This window comes from Desmodus rotundus, chromosome 2, assembly GCF_022682495.2.
Source record: "Desmodus rotundus isolate HL8 chromosome 2, HLdesRot8A.1, whole genome shotgun sequence".
NCBI lineage: Eukaryota > Metazoa > Chordata > Mammalia > Chiroptera > Phyllostomidae > Desmodus > Desmodus rotundus.
Window position 1 is genome coordinate 48,070,166 of NC_071388.1, and position 9,850 is coordinate 48,080,015.

Sequence of the window (9,850 nt, forward strand, 5' to 3'; positions counted from 1 at the left end):
GCTTCCCTCTCTGTAGTTAAGTGGTGTGTGGTTTAGAATAATTAAAATGTTTTCTCAAGTGTTTTCTGTGTGTGGTATGAGTGTAGTGGGAGGAGAAGCTTCTATGGTTTTATTAAAAACAGAAGCACCTTGGAGGCAGAAATAAACATGGTAAGGAGAAAATATGATATACCCTTGTATTTATTATGGGAGCTGCCAGTTTGTGAGCAGGAGGGAATAGTAAGAAGTTCAGGGTGTAAATAAGAAGAACGAGAAAACTCTGCCACTTGGGGGATGTTGGGAATGAGGGAAGATGTGCAGGGCCAGCTAATGCACAGGAATCTCTGTACCTTCTGCTGAATTTTGCTGTGATCCTAACTAAAACTGCTCTAAAAAATGTCAAAGTCTATAAATAAATGTGATAAGGCGAAAACCCAAACCCCACCACCTTCACTTCCACCTGGCGAGCTCCAGGTAATGTCTGAAGGTTTAAACCCGAAGGACAGGTCTGCAGAGGCATCTGGGCACTGGCATTGAAGAGGCTAACAGCTGAGCTGGATGAAGGGATTCATTAGGGCACAGGTGGCAAACACAGGGCCCTCGGGCTGAATCCGGCCCTCCACCTTGTTGTATCCGGCCCGGCACCTTGGTTCTACCCAGTGGCAGCACCGAGCTCTCGCTTCACTGTTAAGGAGTAGTAACATTTATACAGTCCTAAAATTACATTGGGCTCACTGAAGGCAACCAAGAGGCTGATGGGGCCCTGGGGAAAATGAGTTTGACGCCCTTGATTTAGGAGTAAACAAGAGTGCAACCCGTGAGTGCTGTCCTTCTGAAAGCCTCCCAGACCCTCAGGGGGCCTCTAAGTCAGCTTCGTAGGGCAAGGTGCATCCAGGTCGAGTCCCCTGGGTCAAGGCCCAAAAGCAGGAATGCTTTTTGGTCTGCCACAGATGTTCTGCAGGCTCTTGTGAGTGTGGGCAAAACACTATCAATCACCTTGATTTATTTATTCCCCAGGATCATTGAGCAGCATCAGCGGAGTTTCTCAGAACTTGCTGTCTGGCTAGACCACTATCCTGTGAGTCATATAATCTTGCCTTTTTTTTTGTTACAGTCAATTCAAAATTAAGAGTATTTTTTAAAAATGTGTTCTTTGTTGTTCAGATTGAATTCATGAAAACGGGATCTCAGTTCAATAAATATACTAGTGCACAGGCCCTTTTAATCCACATTAGGACCTGTTTCCACCAACCTGCAGTTGTCAGGGAATCGGAGGGATGGATTCTGTGGGAAGGCTGAGTGATTTTGTTTTTTTATTCCAGGTCTCTCTGAGGCTGATTACTTCATTGCCCACAACCGTGTCTGTGAGGCTGCGGTGGATGCTGTTTACCCTGCTGTGACCCGTGCCCATCTCTGGCGTCCCTAATCCTGTCTAGTTTTCTGTGTTTTCCTACGAGCAAATAGGTGAGAGGATGGCTCAGCATAAATCTATCACTGGAGAGGAAAAACAACTTACAAATGTTGGCCTTTCATATATGAGGCATAAACAGTGCCCTGTGCCTGAGAAGTTTCTAGAAAGGCTCACTATGGTACAACAAATGTCTTGTGGAATAGGAAATCTGCTGTGTACCCTCAGACAAATTATTTCCTTTCTCTTTCTCAGTTTTCCTATTCATAACAGTTAGAAATTGACTTCTAAAAAGTCACCTCAGTCTAAAGCTTCACGACTCTAAGCAATAATAGATGACGCCTGTGGGTAACACTTTGTCCTCACCAAGGGCTGGGCTAAGACTTTTATATGCACTATCTCACGGGTGGCAAACACAAGGGCCCCCCGGCTGAATCTGGCCCAGCACCTTGTTTCTACCCGGCAGCAGCACTGAGCTCTTGCTTGACTGTTAAGGAGTAGTTACATTCATACAGTCCTAACATTACATTCGGCCCTTAGAAGGCAACAGCAAGGCTGATGTGGCCCCTGGTGAAAATGAGTTTGACACCCCTGCACTGTCTCCTCTGTGAAGATGACAGAGACACAGAGAGGTGAGATCACTCACCCAGGGTCATACTTGATCATTGGCAGCACTGGTAGTCCAAACTGCACACTCTGAGCCGGGCCCATGCCTGTAAGCACTGTCCTACATAGCTCCCGGTGTGAGCCAGATCAATGGAGGACTGTTGACTTTCAGAGTTTAGCCATCCTTATCATGTGTTTCTACCTCCAGAGAGCAGTGAGATGGTCCCCTCAGTGACTGCCCTTCTGCTCCTTCCTGTCACTTCTCGGTTTCCGCTGCTGCCCTTGAAGGTTCTGTACCAGGAGAATCCAGACCCCTGTGGGGTGGTGTTGCTGCGGAGGAGGGCAGTGTGGGTGAGAACAGCTCACAGCCCACTGGTTTACCTCATGTCGATGTGTGACTGGGGCTTGGGCTCAGCCATGACCCTGAGAACCAAGATTAAGTAGAAGAGACACAAAAGTACAAGAAAGTACAGACAAGAAAGTACAGGTGAGATTCAGGGTGATAGAGGAGAGTAAAGACAAGATACAAACAAACCAAACAACCAACCAACCACCCCCCCCCCACACACACACACACAATCCCAAGAACCAGCATGGCAGATTCTAAGATATGGTGAAAGATAAAAGTGAGAAAGTCTTTGAGATGTAAATTTTGCACTTAGCAACAATGCATATTAACATACACTTAACATTGACTTTTCAGGACTTCTCAGGTGTTGCAAGCCCAACAGATGGACGCATTTCTTTTTTTTTTAATTTTTAAAATATATTTATTGATTATGCTATTACAGTTGTCCCATTTCCGCCGCTTCACTCAACTCCATCCTGCCCACCCTCTCCCTCCCACATTCCCCCCCTATAGTTCATGTCCATGGGTCATACTTATATGTTCTTTGGCTTCTCCATTTCCTACACTATTCTTACCCTCCCCCTGTCTTTTTTCCACCTATCATTTATACTGTTTATTCTCTGTACCTTTCCCCCCCTCTCCCCCTCCCACTCCCCTATTGACAACCCTCCATGTGATCTCCATTTCTGTGGTTCTGTTTCTGTTCTAGTTGTTTGCTTAGTTTGCTTTTGTTTTTGTTTTAGGTGTGGTTGTTAATAACTGAGTTTGCTGTCATTTTTACTGTTCATATTTTTTATCTTCTTTTTCTTAGGTAATTCCCTTTAACATTTCATATAATAAGGGCTTGGTGATGATGAACTCCTTTAACTTGACCTTATCTGAGAAGCACTTTATCTTCCCTTCTATTCTAAGTGATAGCTTTGCTGGATACAGTAATCTTGGATGTAGGTCCTTGCCTTTCATGACTTGGAATACTTCTTGTTAGCCCTTCTTGCCTGTAAGGTCTCTTTGGAGAAATCAGCTGACAGTCTTACGGGAACTCCTTTGTAGGTAACTGTGTCCTTTTCTCTTGCTGCTTCTAAGATTCTCTCCTTTTGTTTCATCTTGGGGAATGTAATTATGATGTGCCTTGGTGTGTTCCTCCTTGGGTCCAGCTTCTTTGGGACTCTCTGAGCTTCCTGGAGTTCCTGGAAGTCTATTTCCTTTGCCAGATTAGGGAAGTTCTCCTTCATTATTTGTTCAAATAAGTTTTCAATTTTTTGTTCTTCCTCTTCTCCTTCTGGCACCCCTATAATTCAGATGTTGGAACATTTCAAGATGTCCTGGAGGTTCCTAAGCCTCTCCTCATTTTTCCGAATTCTTGTTTCTTCATTCTTTTCTGGTTGGATGTTTCTTTCTTCCTTCTGGTCCACACCGTTGATTTGAGTCCCAGTTTCCTTCGCATCACTATTGGTTCCCTGTACATTTTCCTTTGTTTCTCTTAGCATAGGCTTCATTTTTTCATCTTGTTTTCGAACAGATTCAACCAATTCTATGAGCGTCTTGATAACCAGTGTTTTGAACTGTGCATCCGATAGGTTGGCTATCTCTTCCTTGCTTAGTTGTATTTTTTCTGGAGTTTTGAAGTGTTCTGTCATTTGGGCCATTTTTTTTTTTTTTTTTTTTTTTTTTTTTTTTGTCTTGGTACGTCTGTGACTTTAAGGGGCGGAGCCTTAGGTGTTCCCCGGAGCGGGGTAACGAAGGTCGCTGCGCTGTGACGCTGTATGTGGGGGAGGGGCCGAGAGGGAGCAATGGTGCCCGCTCCCCTCTCCACCAGATTTCAGTCTTTCACTCTGCTACCCACAGTCAAACTGGGCCCCTCTGGTGCTGGTTCCCAAGTGGGTGGGCTTGTGCACGCTCTAGGCCCCTGTGGGTCTCTCCAATGACCTCTCCTGTGAGGCTGGGAGTCTCTCCTGCTGCTGCCACAACCCCCACAGGTGTTTTCAATCAGAGGTTTGAGGCTTTATTTCCCCGTGCTGGAGCCCTGGGTTACGCGGTCTGCTTCACTCCCCACCGTTCGTCCTGGTTTATCTGTGCGCGAATGTGGAGCCGCGGGGGTCTGCTACCCGCTGCTCTGCCTGCCCTGTTCTCCGCCACTCTGAGTCCGGCCCTCTGGGTTTATCTGCGCGAGTGTGGGGTTGCAGGGTCTGCTAGTGGTCAGACTGCCTGCCCTGTTTGTCCCACACTCTGCCAGTCTCGGTCCCGCCATGGCAACTCGAGTCCTCTCCGCCCCGGCTGCCGTCTCAGCCCCTCCTACCGGTCTGGATGAAATTTCTTTTTTATTAACTTGGTGTTGGACTTCTTTGCTGTTCGATTTTCTGTCAGTTCTGGTTGCGCGAGGAGGCGCAGTGTGTCTACCTACGCCACCATCTTGGTTCTCTCAATGGACACATTTCTTAGTAAACGATCTGTAATCTGCCATGTAATTATTTAGGGCTTGAAAGGGGGTGAAAGTACAAAGGTGAAAATTTAACATGGACTTTAGTATTAGAAGATACTTTTAGCTTTAGGGGATAGTGAGGTATGAGGAGTTATAGGTAAAAACTTTGAACCCTAGTTCTATCACTTACTGGTAGAGTAACCTTGGAAAATTTGTAAATGTACTTGTGCCTTAGATTTTTTCCTTTTTCACGTGAGTAAAACTCTACCTCCTAGTCCTGTGGTCATTAAGCAAGTTGATAGCTGTGCATTACTTAGAATAATAGTTGCCCCATGCAAACATATGAAATGATAGTTATTGTCTCAAGCGCAACAGATGCATTTAGTTTGCTAACCCTCTCATTTCCAAATGACACATTTGTTCAGACTGTTGCCTTGCCTTTTAGAATCTCAATATTACATTAAGTCACGGTGACAGAGTCGGCAGTGTTTCCAGCAAGTGGTACAATTTTGTGTTCAGAAACCAAAAAGGCAGCAATGAGAGGGGTGGGGGCTATAGAAGAAACTTCTAGGCCCCTTCTCCAGTTCCTAGACACGGGTCCCCTCCAAGTCCTGTGTAGTTCCCACGGCTAGGATTAAAGGCTCTTTCTGAGAAGGGGTGGACCAAGAACTTAGGAAGGACGGAGATACAGTACCAAGTGATTCTCACTGCGAGACTCTTTAGAGAGTCCGGGGGAAAAATCTTACACTAAGTAAGATTTTTATAAAGTCTCTGCCTTATTATCACGTGGATTTTATAAAGGCCCTTTAGACACTCCCCTCAACTCCTAGCCTAGCAGATCCATCACTTTCAAAACAAAGGGGGGAAAATAGTGGAATTTCAACCATAACAATCTACTTTGTAAGTTACAAAAAAAAATCTACTTTGAAACCAGCTGGCGAAAGACTGTTCCCTTACTTTATATCTTTGCTTGTGTTTTCTTTGGGGAAAGGTTTCCTTTTGGTCATTAGGAAGCTAGAAACACCCCACTAATGCGATTCTCAAGAATCAAAGTCAATTTACTAAGACAGTTCATTTTTAATCTACTTAATGTAATACTAACTATACTTGTCAGCATTCTCCAGAGAAACAAAACCAAAAGGAGATTAGATAGATGGATAGATACATACACAGATGGATACATAGATAGATAGATGGATAGATAATAGATCTCTGCATTAGACACAGCATGATATGGAGAGGAGGGGGAGACAGAGAGAGAGAGAGAGAGAGAGATTAATTTTAAGGAATTGGCTCATGCAACAGTGGGAGCTGCCAAGTCTAAAATTTGTAGATCAGGTCAATAGGCTAATCTCAGGTGAGAGTTAATGTTGCTGTCTTGAGTCACAGATCTTGCAGTTTTAAGGAGAATTTATTTTTTCCCCACTGCCAGAAACTTTAGTCTTTGTTCTTAAGGCCTTCAACCAATGGGATGAGGCCCATCCACATTATAGAGGGTAATTTGCTTAATCAAAGTCTGCTGATTTAAATGTTAATTATGTCTAAGAAACATCCTCATAGCAACACCTAGACTGGTACCTGAGCAAACAACTGGCCACAATAGCCTCGCCATGTGGAGACATAAAATTAATCATCACACTAACTATACGTGCTGATTATTTAGAGTCTAAGGGCTTTATTTATGCAAACTCACTTAAGTCTCAAAAAAGCCAGTGACTTACATAACAATCAGTACTGATGAGGACACTGAGTCCCAAATAAGTAAAGTAGTTTGCCCAAATTACACAGCTGGTAAAGGACAGAGTTAGCGTCCAAACTCAGCACCCACGGCTCCCGAGGCAGAGAGCTTCATGCAGGGCGCTGACCAACCTGGCGCACCTGCCGATGTTTTCCACCTCCTTTCTGACTCTCCATCCAGAACACCCAGCACAGTGATGATATGCACCAGCTGAGCCTCAACACATCCCCAGATCAGTCACATCAGTGTGAGCAGTAGGTGCTCAAGAAGTGTCGGGTCATTGAGCGGATGAGTGAACAGATGAGTGGACTGGTGGAGAATGAATCTCTGGTCTTTAGGATGAGGAGTCTGCGGCGCTGGAACACACTGGTGAGCTGAGACTCTCAAGGAGATCTGGTGTTTTTGGTGGTGGGTCAGGGGAAGAGAAAACAAACAAAGAAAAAGGTGGCAATGTAATAAATAAATATTAAAATTGTTTAAAACCTTGGTCTTTGGGATAGGACAGAATTGAAGATATGATGATGCTTTCTCCCTGCATTAGACATGATGCTAGGCAAGTGAATGACTCTCTCCACACCTCTGTTTCCCAAGCTTTAATGTAAAATAAGCACCTGTAACTCACAGTGCTGCAAGAAGCCAACGAACTTGATTGGGGGCTGCCTGTAAAATGTTGCCCCTGCACTGGGAACGTGCAGACAGCGTGATAAGTGAGAGCTGTGCTGTGAGAACTGGATCAGTGCCCCTGGTTGTAGATCAGAGGCAGGGAGGCAGGCTGTGGTTTCGTCATTGTGAAGTAGATATTTGAACTAAACTCCCAGCTACGTAAGGTAGATAACATTTTAGGCAAAGAATTTATACTAAAATGTGGAACAGTTACAGATAAGTGAACTGTGCCTCAAATATAACCTGAATATGCATTTTTTACCTGCTCAGAAATTTCTAGAATGTAAATTAGCTTTAACTTTAAAATCACTGTATGATTTTACCTAAAAATGTAGATTCTGATCAAAACAGAGGTGGCCGTACTGTGCAGCTTCAAATAGTTTCTCTGGTTTCCCGTTTCTCCACAGTGTCTGCTATTTCTATTTTATCAATTTATGTCACTTCTCTGCATCCTGTGGGCTATTGGTGTCCACGCATGCATGGCGAGTACGTGTAGTAAGTGGCTGAGTTGGCCAGACGTGCCTACCATGCTCAGGAGTGTGACCTCTGTCATGCACACGGAGGAGCAGTAACAGAGTTTTAAGCAGGGACTTGAGCAGACTTGTGTTTTAGAAAGATTTTGGGGGCTGCATTGGATGGGAAACAGGACACTGATTTCCTCTGTGTTAACCATTTCAAAGATGGAGGAGAAGCTGGGCCTTTTGGATTTATACAGTGTATCAGTCTTGAATATGGTTTGTCCCTTGGAGAGTTCTAAGAACAATTATATTATGTATGATTTTAGTCTGTAAAATGCAACTCTTGCTATATTGTGTAGAGGAATGATAAGATTTGGGACAGGGAGGATTAATGAGGAATAATGGACATTGAGATTATTTCTAATTAATATGTAGATGTAAATGATTAGCTCTAACTATGGTTATTTGAATTTTTTCCTGAGGGCAACAGGAAGACATGGAAAACTTTAAAGTAGGAGCAAGACCTAAGAAGGTTTGCTCGATAATGTTTTTAACATAACTCTGAAGAGTGGAGAATGGATTGCAGAGATGGACCATGGAGGTGTGCAAATGTGCATTCAAGTTAGAAGGGTTTGCCTATATTCTGGGCGGGAAGGAGCTGGAGGCCAGGACTATAAAGAGTTTAAATTGAGAGAAAAGTGGGAATATCCTGTTGAAAAAGTATGATGGGATTAGATTAGTTGTATGCTGGAGATCTGTTAATTGCCTAATTAATGGACTATTGTTCTACGGTAGGACAGAGATCTCAACCTTTTCCCCCTCACTTTATCATATACATGGGAGAATGCATAATTACATGTGATTCAGGGGCACTGGCCATAAATAGCTCCCAGTTCAAGAATACGAGTATAAAAAAAAGAAAAAAGAATACGGGCATAATACCGATATGCATTGAGTCCCAACTGCAGGCTCACTCTTTTAGGTCCTCAGCCTGAGACTTTTAGAAACATAAACTTGACTTCCCTCTATTTTACGGAAAATGCATTATTTTATTGTCAAGCGTTACCTCCAAGGAATACACTAATTGGCTATTAAATTACTAGATTAATTGCACTGTTTTATAATATTAATACATTAATTATGATTCATCTTCTAACTAATGTTCCTTGGCTGTGTGTCACAATGAAGCTGGTGAAGTCAGTGAGGCGAAAATGGCTAACAGCAGGGGTTGTAGCTCCAGAGTTTTGCATGGCAGGCCTGGTTTTGCTGCTTGCCAGCTGTGTGACATTAGGCAACATTAGTTACTAATTATCCTTCCCATGCCTCATTTCTCCCTCTGCAAAATAAGGATACCAGTATTACCACCATCACTGGGTGGTGGTAAGGAGAGGGTTATTACATAAAACATTAGCAGAAGGCCTGGCACATATTAACTGCTCAGCAGGTCTGATCTCTTACAACAACTGATGTAGGAGGAAGACGGTGAGGATCTGAACCAGTATGTAAGAGTAAGGATGAAGAACAGGGTGGAGGTCAGAGGTTTTGCAATAGGAGAAGCTTCCTTATCATGCCATAAAATGTATAAGGAAACAATTTACATCCGGTTACCCATAGAAAAATAATCAAAACTAACTGAAATTAATTTTCCAAAGGCATGTGTGAGTATGCACTTTCTACCTTCACATAAAAACTAAACCCTCAGAAGATCTGCCCTCTTCCCCATCCCACCTCCCCCATGAGAAAACCTCAGAACAGAGTTCTTTTCTTAGGAAAGTTGCACAAGGTAGAGGTTAAACCAGGTGGAATCAGAATCAATAAGTAAACAGGAGGAACTGGAGGAGGACAAAGAATAGAACATTGCAAAATCCCCACAGTTAGGAGTGAGTTTAAAACTGATTTTCTGTTACTCTGACCTGTAATACCACACATTTGTGGGGTCAGGGCCACTAGGTGCCAACGGTTTGTTGGTTGGATATCCCGGACTTTACTGCTGCAGAGACCAAGCTGGCTCGCCTTTGGCTGCACAAAGTCATCTTCCCCCTGTAATTGTCTTCCTCTACCTCCGAGCTTCATTAAATAGTTACTAACTGCATAGTTTACTAAACATGGCTCTAGTGCTTAGAATGTGCAAAGTCTTGTTTCTGATTGCTACCTTATTACTTTATGAGAATTGTCTTTCAATTCTATGGTAGGATATTGGGGAGAAGCATTTATAACCCAGATGCTAACT